This window comes from Neoarius graeffei, chromosome 3, assembly GCF_027579695.1.
Source record: "Neoarius graeffei isolate fNeoGra1 chromosome 3, fNeoGra1.pri, whole genome shotgun sequence".
Taxonomy (NCBI): Eukaryota; Metazoa; Chordata; class Actinopteri; order Siluriformes; family Ariidae; genus Neoarius; species Neoarius graeffei.
In genome coordinates this window covers 102487781-102497784 of record NC_083571.1, presented here as the reverse complement: position 1 = coordinate 102497784, position 10004 = coordinate 102487781, and the positions used below count along the sequence as shown (strand labels likewise).

General features: G+C 42.7%; 1 long non-coding RNA gene across 1 annotated transcript; it reads right to left on the bottom strand.

The window, feature by feature from the left end:
- Positions 1-8490: 8490 nt before the first annotated feature.
- Positions 8491-9379, bottom strand: LOC132882999 (uncharacterized). Its single transcript, XR_009654269.1, has 2 exons — positions 9128-9379; positions 8491-9005 (listed from the first exon to the last, which is right to left on the bottom strand). It is a non-coding gene; the product is annotated as an uncharacterized LOC132882999 (long non-coding RNA).
- Between the last annotated feature and the right edge of the window lie 625 nt (positions 9380-10004).

Sequence of the window (10004 nt, the reverse complement as noted above, 5' to 3'; positions counted from 1 at the left end):
GTAAGCCAGAAATGTCAGTGCTGCTGCAGTATATGTCAGTTTATGTGTGGAACTGTGAGAACACTTCTGACAAAAACTCATGCACTGAAGACAGGTCAGACGTAGATTTATGTCCCAAAGGACGACTGTATTTACACCTCGGAGGGAAAAAAGGGAGAAAAACAAGTTTATTTTGAGCCTTTCAGCCTGTTTTCAATTTATCATCAATAATTTTAAGCCCCAAGAAATACAAATCATGGTAAGGTCCTGTTGATTTTAAAAATAACCAGTTTAATGGAAATGTATAGGTGACATAGCACTTGTAATCATCAATAAGGTCTTTTAATCAGGACGGCACAGTGGTGTAGTGGTTAGCGCTGTTGCCTCACAGCAAGAAGGTCCTGGGTTTGAGCCCCGTGGCTGACAGGGGCCTTTCTGTGTGGAGTTTGCATGTTCTCCCCGTGTCTGTGTGGGTTTCCTCCGGGTGCTCCGGTTTCCCCCACAGTCCAAAGACATGCAGGTTAGGTTAACTGGTGATTCTAAATTGACCATAGGTGTGAATGTGAGTGTGAATGGTTGTGTCTCTGTGTGTCAGCCCTGCGATGACCTGGCGACTTGTCCAGGGTGTACCCCGCCTTTCGCCCGTAGTCAGCTGGGATAGACTCCAGCTTGCCCGCGACCCTGCAGAGGATAAGCAGTTATGGATGGATGGTCTTTTAATCATCTGCTGGCCATGGTGTGAAAATTGTGCATGCAGATGCTCATCTGAGTTTCCAAATCCGTCGTTGCTTAACTCTTATTTTCGATCATGAATACTATCATTAAAAAGCTTATCAGTGCTTTCCAAAGAAATTGATCTCATTAAGATCTGTTCAAGACCTATGGTCATGAGCTTTGGGTAATGACCGAAAGAACAAGATCACGGATACAAGCGGCCGAAATGAGTTTCCTTCGCAGGGTGGCTGGGCACTCCCTTAGAGATAGGGTGAGAAGCACAGTCACTCGGGAGGAGCTCGGAGTAGAGCCGCTGCTCCTCCACATCGAGAGGAACCAGCTGAGGTGGCTCGGGCATCTTTTTCGGATGCCTCCTGGACGCCTCCCTGGAGAGGTGTTCCAGGCATGTCCCCCCGGGAGGAGGCCCCGGGGAAGACCCAGGACACGCTGGAGGGACTATGTCTCTCGGCTGGCCTGGGAACGCCTTGGTGTTCTTTCCGAGAAGCTGACCGATAAAGCGGATCCCGGATAAAGCGGAAGAAGACGAGACGAGACGAGACGAGAAGATCTGTTCAGTACTTTGGGAGTCACAGCAGGATGAAGTTGGTACAACAGAGTAAAAACTCTGCTCATGTGATGTCGAGAAACTGCCAGTGATTTTTGAGTCAGGGGAAAGCGGTCAGGCTCTCTCTCTCTCCTGATTGGTTTCTGACTGGATTACTTCTGAATATCAATCAGAGAACTTTTATAGGGATGTTCTCTCACTCTCACTGTTTCTGATGAAGTATTCAGCAAAATTTGCCATCTGCTAGTTTCGATATTATGATTCACGGGAGACTTTGAAGTAAGTTTTCATAGCTTTACCTACTTATTTTATTTATTTATTTATTTATTTATTTTCCAAATCAAACTGATTCATGCAAATAATTAACTATTTTAGAATATAACTGTCATTGTTTCGATGAAAAATATTGAGATCTTAGTGGCCGGAATGATATTTTTAAAAACCGGAAGTCAGAAACGTGAGTGTCAATTTCAATTCAATTAAATGGATTTGTTTATTGGATGTGGATCACACAGTTTTTTCAAGGTTAGCCATGAAAGCTGTGAATATTATCATTTATATTCTTTCATATAAATGCTAGTAGGCCCTACTTAGAAATACAAAACCCTACAGAGCACAAAGAGGGTATTAGAAATAATCTTTTATTACGTTTTTTATTTTGATAGAAAATGGCAGATGTGAATGACATTCAGTGCTTATTTATGCATATTTTGTAATTGAATTTGTAATTGTAATTAACATTGATTTCTCCTTTGTGATGTATAAATGAGAGTTAAGATCAGCTTTATATTGCACAAATAAAGCCATTTGGTGAAACTCTGAAAAAGAGAGTATACCGATTTAACGGTTTTACCTGATTAGCATAATTAATACCAATTACATGCTAATTTGCATAATTTATTTATACTATTTTTTTAACTTTGTATTCAGTATGCAGCCATCTATATGCCTGCCAATTTCCATGTAAATATCTTGAAAAAAAAAAGTTATTAAGAAAAAACATTTGATTTCATTGGTTAATGAGGCCCATTTTGGACCATGTGATCCTCATACAGAATATTATGACAGTTTTCTAAAAATTAAACCGTTTTTTCAATCTTTGATTTGTAATGTCTCAAGAACGGATAAGGATATTTTAATTCTGTGAAAAGTATGTTGTTCTGCATTCAATTCTGAATTCAGTGAGAGCAGTTTCAAGCAATTTGGACTGAATTTGAATTTTCACCTGCTATGCCTACTATAAAGGTAGCGTATAAAAGGTCCCTGCTACATCATGCAGATTTAACAATGACAAAATTAGCAAGAAACAAAGGAGTACTTAGGATCTTTGAATCCACTTGACAAGACAAAATGGAAACGAGGAAATGGGAAACAATTTCCTCATTTCCATTTTGTCTTGTCAAGTGGATTCAAAGATCCTAAGTACTCCTTTGTTTCTTGCTAATTTTGTCATTGTTAAATCTGCACCATCAGAGGGTGCACTGACACATGCGGATGGTAATGCTAGGGTTTGACTTATTACTATTCATTCAATGGTTGACTGTGTGCTTAAAACAAACATGTGGTCTTTTTGTTTGTCAGAGTGTAGCAGGGTGTATGAATTTCTGAACATTCATGAATTGTTTATCCATCCATACATTAAATTGTGGAATTTCAGCGCAGGATAGTGAACTGTTTGTTCTGATAGGCATCAATGCAAATGGACAATGATGCTAAAATTGTTTAACTATTTTTTTTCTGTACACTAAGCAGACCAGAATTTCTGTGAGCAGTGAATAAACAAGACTGGTTGGGAACACAGATCTGACAAATTCATTTCCACATTCTAATTGTTGTAGAATATAGGCACTTTCAGGACTGACATACCCTTTGCTTTGTGTTAGCATTGGCACACAGTGTGTTCACAAAATGTATGCAAAGCACAGTAGAGCCCCTGCTGTGCCAGGATCTGTGCACACTCCCTTATCAGGACATTGGGTTGCCGTGAGGACAACAGCAGGTGACGAGCCACACAAAGCTCCTGATCTCAGATGCAGAAACACAAGGAATAAATGTCAGTCATGAAGAGAGTCACTTGACTCCTTCGCAGACTGTTTAGTATAATGAGGCCGACCAGAAAAAGTAGAGCTGAAGGCTTTAGGCCAGGGTGTATTGGTGTATGGCTGGCCAAACCTATAACGGTAAGCTTTTCCACTGCTACTGCTGCTTTGGATGACACTGCAGTGTGTCTCACAAACTGTGCAACTGGTGTATTAATAGCATCACCACCACCATGGTTCTGTCTTTTGATATGCTATCAGACTGAATCTGGCATTCCACATGAACAGGCCACTGTAGCACAGCAGTCTGGCCCATGGGAATGACCCAAGAATATCAGCATGTTTGCAAGTTGCTACAGACATACAACCCTAAATCAGAAAATGTTGGGGCGGAATGGAAAATGCAAATAAAAAAGAAAGCAGTGATTTCTACATTTACTTTGACTTGTATTTCATTGCAGATGCTATGAACCCAAGATATTTCATGTTTTGTCTGGTCAACTTGATTTCATTTGCTAATAAACACCCATTCTTGCATTTCTAACCTGCAACACATTTCAAAAAAAGTTGGGATGGGGGAATTTATGGCTAGTAATGAGATAAAGCAATTAAAATAATGATTTGATTTGAAACAGGTCATTTCAAAAGGTGATTGTAAGCATGATTTGTTACAAAGTCAGTATCCTGGAAAAGCCTAGGCTTTGAGGAGCAAAGATGGGCCAAGGATGTCTAGTTTGTCAACAAATGCATGAGAAAATTATTGAAATGATTAAAAAAAACAATGTTCCTCAAAGAAAGATACAAAGGGATTTGGATATACCTTCTATGGTGCAGAATAGGGTGGCATGGTGGTGTAGTGGTTAGCACTGTCGCCTCACAGCAAGAAGGTTCTGGGCTCAAGCCCAGTGGCCGATGGGGCCTTTCTGTGTGAAGTTTGTATGTTCTCCCCGTGGGTTTCCTCCAGATGCTCCAGTTTCCCCCACAGTCCAAAAACATGCAGGTTAGATTAATTGGTGGCTCTAAATTGACCGTAGCTGTGAATGTGAATTGTTGTTTGTCTCTGTGTCAGCCCTGTGATGATCTGACAACTTGTCCAGGGTGTATCCCACCTCTTGCCCATAGTCAGCTGGGATAGGCTCCAGCTTGCCCATGACCCTGAACAGGATGAGAGGTTACAGATAATGGATGGATCGATGGACTTTTGATTTCCCTAGCCATATTGCTTCTTATGGCAACAATTGGTGTCTCACATACCTCAGCTTGAAAGTAAGGTTAGATCAAATCACCTTACTTTGGTCACCCATTGTACAGCACCTCCAGGGCCGCTGACAGCTTTGGCTGGGCCCGGGACAAAATGCTCTGAATGGGCCCCCCCCCGGGTCAACCCACACACACACCCACCTCTCTTATCCCAGTCTCTACTCACGCGATTGGGGTGCTCTTGAAGGAGCAGCGATGGACGGGGGATTTCGGGCAGGGCTGGGGGCGAACATAGTATACTGTGCGTGCGTACTGTCCAGTGTGAAAAGCAGAGAAGAACACACCGCTCGAGAAACGGCGGGATATGATTGCGGGCTAATGTGAATATTCTTAGCTTCAATCAGATATATGAAACACAATGTTATTAAGCCGTTGTGGTTATGAAATGATTCAATGCCCTGTGCGTTTGATATGGTGTTCAGTGTGACTTGCTCTCCCCTCGTTTATAACATGAATTGCGTGCCGCACGTGCCTTGGTTGGGGTTACTTTATGCGGCTGGAAAAAGTTGGCTGTGTCTTACCTGGCTCAGCTGCCCCACTGCCTTTGCTAGTACCTGCTGCATCATCCGAATCTTTTTTAAAATATTTATGCAGTGAGCCCCTGAGCCTCTTGGTTTCTTCCTCTCTTTTTGTCTTTTCTTTTCTGTGCTCCTGACTTGTACATGTTGGCAAATGGCACGCACGCTGATTGTCGAAGCGCTATGATCGAACGATGTCGTTTTTTTCCCCTTAAAGCAGTGCCGTATTAAGCCAATGCGGTGCCCCTGGGCACTATACCTCAAGTCCCCCCCCCCCACACACACACACACCCTGCGTGCACGCGTTCAGTAACCTCCTGCACACACTCACAAACCTTGCCTTTTGCTGTCAAAAATAGTAGCATATACATAAACAATAGTACACATAAACAAGGTCATTCTTCCTCATTGAAAATTTATTAAGTAGGCTACATCAGCCCATCAAATTCACTGAAAACAACCAACGATATGCATGTAGGCATATTGAAATGTCTTATTCAAAAATGAGCAGCATATATTTGTATGTCTCCCTCGGCTAACACTGGCTGTGGTTGTAGCATCTCCCCGACTAGTGCTAGCAGGGCCATCTCCCTCACTAGCATCGCTGATTTCACTAGCTTCGGCTTCAGTGCTGGTAGTGACAGCAGTTGTCGATGTTTTTATAAAAAAAAAAAGATCTAACACTGGAACATTTTAATTGCAGCTACACGCCTGGAGCCTCTCTTTTTTTAATTTTCTCTTCGCACAACCACTCAATTGATGTCTGTCCATTTTTCATTTCTACTGTGGTTTTAAAAAAATTGATGCATTTCACCGTAGGTGGACTGGCTCAACTGACAGGTTGAGGAAAGGGGGGTTAATGGTCACATAGGCCACTCTTGCTCAGAATTATGATTATTGTTGTTGTTCTTATGAAAGTGTTCATAATGAATTATATATGACTATTTAACAATGTCAACTGTATAACCATTTTAAGTGTACAAACATTCACGAAAAATATTTTTGAAGTTTCTGTCATGTGGTGCCCCCCCACTGGCTGTGAGTGGTTGGTGCCCCTGGGCACTGTGCCGCAGGCCCATATAGTTAATCCGGCCTTGCCTTAAAGGTGGGGTACGAGATTTTGGAATAACGGTTCCCGCAAGCCATATTTTGAAAAGAAACCCGCCCGCCCTCGCCATGCTTCCCCCCCCCCCCCCCCGCGTCTCCACCCCCCTCCCCCTTATAAAGCCTGAGAAATTCCGGCTTTATAATGGGTGTCTATTGCGTTACACACCAGTGGAGCTCGTTAAGTTAGAGTGTAGAGAGCTTGGAAAAATAGCTCAAACTTTCTCATTTAAACTGTGTTTTCAGCCCCAATTTTCACTCCACACACATAATTTTCTCAAAAGTAGTAGCCACACTTGTCCTGATTCACACAATGTGTCTACCTAACCGATAGGACTTGCAGTTTTTGAATGAGAAGCCTGAAAGTGAGGAGAGAACAGGCGCGCAGCCCCATAGACTGCCATTATAAACTTGGCAGAAAAGTCACTTGTTTTTAACTCGCTCTAGTGTCCTCATTTTTTACACTACAGACAAAAAATTACATCAGTGTGTTCAGGAGAGCCTTGTGGTGCTCACTGTGAAAGAATTTTGTGAATATCTCCTTCTGTTTTCGTGTAAATCCCCGTTGTTTGGAGGGAGCGCACTGAGAAAATCCTGTGACACTGCTCGCAGCGCGCGGGTTGGGGGAGGGGCTGCTCGCTCTCTCTCACACACACACACACACACAGAAGGGACGGGCTGAAAGAGTCAGACCAAACCATTTTTGCATTAGGGGTGGTAGGGGGTTCTTGACGCCTTTTTCAAAGACAATAAAGGCAAAAGATCTAGAAATCATTTATTGAATGCAAATATAGCACATTTCTCCCCCAAATCAACACATTTTGAAATTAAATAAAATAATCGCAACTTCATGAGAGCCCAGTTCTGGGCCCCCCCCATTCCTGGGCCCGGGACAACATACCCGTTTGTCCCCCCCTGTCGGTGGGCCTGAGCACCTCAGAAAGGACTGGTCTATTCTTCATCAAAAGTGCTTCTGAGAGCCACACAAATGCTTGTAATGTTAGTGGTTTATCAAAAAAGAGGACATTCTTAGCTGTTTATGAACTTGCAGGCTGTCCATCAAACAAGGGAGACAGAATAATAAACAGTAAGTGATAATAAATGAGTGACCTCGTAACGTCATAAGGAGATGGACATCACTCTCACTCACATTACTTGGCTACATTTTTCCACACACCCTAATCAGTATCGGTTTCTTTCTCTTAGTCATATATGTCTGCATTCAGCCCTGATATTTAGCTATAAACTGTTCAGTAAGTGTACAGACAAACTGTACAGACAAAGAGCCAGACAGCAGTCGGTATCAAACTCTCTTGTTTGGGTTATATAATCCATCTGTCTGAAAGCTCCCTGTCCTGCTCAGAAACACCTTTCTATTCTGTTTGGAAGACCTCATAAACCAGGCTCAATAATGATTAAGAGACTTAATATTGGTAAAGAGCTCAAGGCTAAAAGTGTGGCACTCATTTGAACTTATTACCTTTTAGTTCTTATCACAGCTCTCATCGCTCCTCCTCACTTTAACACTTCCTAAGTGAAAAGCAACTTGTGACATCCTGACCAGTCTTTCTGTATTTTGAGATGAAGTCTGAGTCAGAATCCCAAAGTCCTCAAAATCCTCCAAAGACATGAAATAGCCAATAAAGTTTGCAATAATTCTGTCATCCTCAAAAATCTGACCTCTTTCAGGAGGGAGGGAGTTCAGAGATGTGGGATGGATGAGTAATGGAATTAAAAACATTAGAGTTTTGATTTAAAAATGAGTCAAGTGGCTGTAATCAGCATTCTGTGTGAGCTTTAGCTGGACCTGACTTCTTTAGAGCTTCATGATCTGAGAGGGGATTGGGGTCATACCCAAACAAATCGTACTTTTTCAGCACTTTTGTTATTTAATGCCTTCAGTGTGACTCATTCTGCTTATGAGATAATAGTCTGGCTGACACACTTATACACATTTAACTTTTTGACATCTACCCTGAGTATCAGCATTGGGCACCTATTGGCCTAAAACTGTGGTCGTTACCATTGCAGCTTGAAACTGCCTACATCAAATATAGTGGAGTTTTCAACAGAAACACACTTGACATCTAAGACAAGACAACATAGCCACAACTGTACACAGAATCAAATTAGCATGCTATATAGCTAGCATGTACCTATGTATGCTAAGAATGGAAGGTTTAAGGCAGTGGTCTCCAATTAGTTTTCATGGAGGGCCAAATTATGAACAGTAAGTGAGGCCAAGGGCCGCAGCCACCCCCCCACCCCAAACCCACCCACCCCACATGGCCATGCAAGACACAGAAGGTAGTACTAAAAAAATAGTAATTTTTATTAGGCCTACTCGCAGTAGCAAACATTTTGCAATATGAAAAAAAAAACAAATATTAAGTGTCCAGAAGGGCTGTGTATTACAAAGTATGGACAACTAACAACCATCCTCCACACACACACACACACACACACACACACACACACACACACACAGGGAGGGAGGGAGACAGTGCACAGAATTATCACTTTCTTTAAAAATGTAAAATAAAACATCAGCTTTCTTTACAAATGTAAAATAAAACATCAGCTTTCTTTAAAAATGTAAAATAAAACATCAGCTGCCACACAACTATATCTGCTGCCACACTAGTGCCAGGAAAAGCAGTATACATGGGCAATGGACAAACTATACACAACTAACCACCTTCCTAGCCGGGGAGAGAGAGAGAGAGAGAGAGAGAGAGGTGCAGGATTCTACAAGACCGCATCAGCCACATCAGTCACTGAAGAGAGATAGAGGATTCTGCAGGACCATATCAGCCACGTCAGTCACTGAAGAGAGAGATAGAGAGAGATAGAGAGAGAGCAAACAGACCAGATATTAAATGTCTGGGATAATAAAATGCTTACTGAGTAATAGGCCTACTACTGATAGACACAAATATTTTACTCACCAATCAGTGTGAGAGATGGCAGTGACTGGATGAGGAGGCAACCTTCATGAAGTCTGGTTTGTATTCTGTTGTGGCAATCTTCAAACAATCGCCAAGGTGTGCGTCAGACAATCTGTTTCTTGCGTCATTTTTGAGACAGTTCATTGCCGAAAATGAGGCTTCACATATGTATGTGGAGGGGAAACTTGTCAAAAGGAGCATTGCAACTGATCTGGTGTTTCTGAATCGATCACGGTCGACATTGATCCAGAATTCAGCCAATTCGCGCTCCTGGTGGTGCGCTTTAAGCGTGTCGGATGTTGCCATTTCCGAGACCTCCATCTGAAGCGATGCTTCATCTATAGAAGGCAGCAGTTTCTTGGCCTCCGATGTCCACTGGCCATCAGGCGTCACAGAGAACGGCTGTCTCAGAAAAAGGAGGATGTCACGGGAGAGCTTGCGGTTGCTTTCAAATCGCTCCTTGAAGTTCTCCGCCAGTTTGGTCACGAAGTGCACCATTGCTGGATCTTCGCGCATGCCGTTCTTTTCACAGTGCTGTTGCAAACGAGGAAAGTGCAACTTTCTCCCTCGAATGTCTCTCTCGAAAATGTTCAGCTTTCCCTGGAATGCTTCAATAGCTTCGTACATGTCTGCAACAGTGTGATTCTTGCCTTGTAGTTTAAGGTTAAGGTGATTCAGATGAGACATTATGTCGCTTAAAAAACACACGTATGCCATCTCCTTCCGATCGGTCAAAAAAGTCTGGAACTGTTGCGCTTTTTGACTCTGCAGGCTGGAGAGGAACGAAACAAGCTCGGCGTGCAGGTCACACACACGCTCCAACACACGGCCTTTGCTCAGCCAGCGCACGTCGTTCTGCAGCAAAAGGTCTCTGTGC